Genomic DNA, 4,191 nt, shown 5'->3' with positions numbered 1-4,191 from the left:
ATCGTATCCAAACCATAATTAAATATATACATGTAACATCATGTATCACGTGCGAACTTACATCGTATTCGGAATTGCCGACTCAGATTGTCTACTCGATAACCTTTGACTTCCCTCGGCCTAAATCTGAATTCCTCTTTTCTTGATCTATATGCATTAAAAATTTACCCTTTTATTGACCAAATAATTCAAATCGATCCGTAAACATTCATTTAGAGCAATTTACAATTTAGCCCTCACATTTTCACATTTTGACACTTTAGTCCCTAACTCACAAAATCATAAAATACACATAATTTGCGTATACTCATGCTTGGTTGAATTCTCCTAGTATTCATACTAGTCCACACATTTCATTTATCTCACATTTTAGTCCTTCAATTTACAAATTTCACAATTTAGCCCATTTTACTCAAAATCACCAAAAATTCAAGGACAAAATATATCAACCCAACATATATCTTTTATTTTCCAACAACTAACATCACAAAGCTCATAATTTCATCAATGGCACATTTCAAAATAATCAACAAAATCAAAAATTGAGACATGGGCTTGATAGTATTCGGAGCAACGATTACTAAAATGTAGAAATCATCAAAAACCGATAAAAAAACATACCTTAATCAAAGATTACAAGTTTCAAACCCCAAGCAAACTTTTATCTTTTATTTTCTTGTATTTTTGGTCAAGGATGAACATAAAATGATCCATTTTCATGCATTTGTTTTATTATTAACATATTACTTAAATTATCATTTTACCCTTTGTTATAAAACTATTAAAACATGAATATCATGGTCATAAATGTCCATTAACCATATAAATGACATATTAACCACATAAGGACTTCTCAAATAATAAGCCAAATCAAATAGGCACTTTTAACATATAACAGGAAACTTTTACATTTTACGTGATTAGGTCATTTTTCAAAATTAAGCACACAAACATTCAAATTTTCATACAAGACTTCCACACATATCAATTCACATATAATAAGTATGGAAAATAATTTTAAAATACTTTTATGACTCAGATTTGTGGTCCCAAAACCATTATTTCGACTAGGGTCTAAATCAAACTGTTACAACAATTCACTAAAATCATCGGATTTAATTCGAAGAATTTCACTATTCTAACATTTCAATTCAATAGTCTTTCATCTACAATTTGCAACAGCATCACGCAAAGTCAACCAATCCATACCCAAGATCACATTGAATTCATCAAACGATAAAAGCATCAAATCAGCCGGAAAACAGTAACCTCGAGTCATCAAAAGACAATTCTTGTAAACTTTATCAACTAAAACATACTTGCCGAAAGGGTTCGATACTTTAATCATCAATTTGGTAGACTTAACAGGTAAACTCTTACTAGACACTAAATTCTCACAAACATACGAATGAGTCGATCCAAGATCAATCAAAGCAATTACATTAGTGTCATAGAGAGGAAATGTACTGGTGATAACATTTGGCGATGTCGTATCTTCATGAGCGCGAATAGTATAAGCTCTGGCTGGTGCTCGAGCCTCGAATCTTACAGCAGAGTCTTCTGTAGCACCTTTGCCACTAGTCACATTTTTCATATTTCTAGGTGGTCCCCCTCTAGTAGCTGTATTATTTGGTCTTGAATTCAAAACTTTATCTTTCTCTGATAACTCATGACAATCCCGAATAAAGTGATCTTGTAAGCCACATCTAAAACAAGCTTTGTTATTCATCCCACAGTCTCTAAAATGTCGTCTTCCACACTGTTGACACTCAGGTTTGTTGGTTCTAACACTACCAACGCTTGATACTAAAGTGGCTTGAGCTTTAGGACTTGTATACTGCTTCTCACGATCTCTAGTAGAATACCCCACTAAAGCATTCGAACAACTATACGAATCTCGTGCTTTCTTTGACAAGAAGTCCTAGGGTTTACTCATCGACCTCTTTCTCCAATCTCTAGCTTCAGAATCAACTTTTCTCTTTTCTTTGCCTAGTTCCTCAACATTGCAAGCTCTGTCAACTAACACAACAAATTCTTTCAATTCCAAAATTCTGACTAAAAGTCTAACGTCTTCGTTCAACTCGTGTTCGAATCATTTACACATAATTGCCTCAGTGGAGACACATTCTCAACCATATTTACTGAGTCTTATAACTTCTCTTTCATACTCAATCACAGACATATGACCCTATTTTAGTTCTAGAAATTCTTTGCACTTTTGCTCAATAAACCGCTGGCTTATGTATTTCTTTCTAAACTCGATTTGAAAGAATTCCAACGTGACTCTTTCTCTCAGTAGCACTGATATCAAAGTATTCCACCACTGATATACAGTATCTCTCAAAAGTGATACAACACATTTTACATACTCAGCTGGCGTGCAAGATAGTTCATCAAATACCTGAATCGTATTCTCAAACCAAAACTCTACTCTCTCAAGGTTGTCATCAACTGTAGCTCTAAACTCTTCAGCCCTGTACTTTCAAATTTTATCCACAGGCATCTTACTCAAATGTAAAGGTTCCAAACCTTGAAGAGCGACGGGAACTGATTGGGGAATAGGTGGGTGTGGAGGTCGTTGAGTAGCAGGATTAGTAATAAACCGTAATTTATACATATTTTTACCTCATGCTTAATGCATTTATGGATGGTTTCTCCTTAGAATTGGTGAATCCGATGCTCCTAATCCTTTAATTTCATGTTTTATACTTAGGTGAGCATAAGAGAATAAAAAGAGTGAGAAGCGGGCCGAAAACGGAGAAAATAGACCCATATGGGAAAACAGCACGTCTTGGACTTCCTCACACGGGTGTGTCACAAGCCCGTGTCCCTTTGGAAAGGTCAAAGCATGATTTACACGGGTAGATCACATGCTTGTGCCCATTAAATAGCCTTGACCACGGCCTTAAGCAATCGCATACGGGCGTGTCCCTCCTAAGTTTAGTCCGATTTGGAAAAGGCCAATTTTGAGGGCTCTTAGGCATTCCAAAGCCTATTTAAACACCTGAGAGGCACTTAGACAGGGGACACACAGGTAGAAGCGAGGAATTGCTCAAGGAAAGCTGATCGATCCATCTGAGAAGCTAGATTCACCATCAAGACTGAAGATCTCCCTTCAAATTTCCTCAAGAGTTTTGGGTTTTCTTATGTTTTGTTATTTTTATTCTTTTGAGATATTTTCTTTCATTAGTATGAACTAAAACCCCTAAATACCTAAGGGGAATGAAACCTAAGATGAATCTTGTTATCATTATCTAAATTGTATAATAAATATTTGACTTGTTCTTAATTATGAGTTCTTAATTCTTGTTTTGATATTTCAGGATACTGATTCAAGTTAAGCTCTTACTCAAAGGAGGAGTAGACCCTATCTAAGAGTAATTTTTTCACAATTCAGCAGAGTTGATTGCGTGCCTAGAGATAGGGTGACAAGATTTTGTCGGATTAGGGTGAAACCTAATAAGGGGATACATAGATTGAGTTAATGCAACCCTAGGGCGTTAATTAGAAAGAGATTTCAATTATTCAATCTAGGGTTAGAAGTTGATAGTCTCAAGAGAGATAACAATATAACTTAGGGATCTTTAAGGAACAAGTTGAATGAATAAATCGTTCGATTTAGATTCAAATAACAAGTGAAGTCTTGGTGGATTTTTCCTTATGTATTGTCTGAATCAATCGAGTTTTCCAAAAAGTATTTTCCCCAAATTTGTTTTCTGTGATTTCTTAGTTTAATTAATTAGTTAGATAAACAAAACCCTTTCATTTTTTTAGGCTAGATAATAAAAAGAAAGTTGATACTAGTAGTTTTAGTTCCTTTGGGTTCGATAATCCGGTCTTGCTAAAGCTATACTACTGTTGGATAGGTACACTTGCCTTCATCGTGGTAATAGTTAGTTTCAAGAACGATTCATTATAAATATTTAAAACCTATCACGAATATCACGTATCAAGTTTTTGGCGCTGTTGTCGGGGAACTAAGATATTAGGAACACTCGATTTTTATTACTTTAGCCATTTACTTTTACTGCAATTTAAATTTTATTCTAATTTTTATTACTAATTCTTCTTTTTCCCTTTTTCTGGTAGGTTCTTATAGTTTATGACTAGAAGAAACCCGTCAGGACCATTACTTTTTGATAGTGAGATCGATCGCACAGTTCACAAAAACCAAAGAGAAATAAGGCGAAG

Source organism: Gossypium arboreum, chromosome 7 (genome assembly GCF_025698485.1).
Source record: "Gossypium arboreum isolate Shixiya-1 chromosome 7, ASM2569848v2, whole genome shotgun sequence".
NCBI lineage: Eukaryota > Viridiplantae > Streptophyta > Magnoliopsida > Malvales > Malvaceae > Gossypium > Gossypium arboreum.
The sequence above is the reverse complement of the archived record's forward strand: the minus strand, read 5'-3'. Positions refer to the sequence as shown.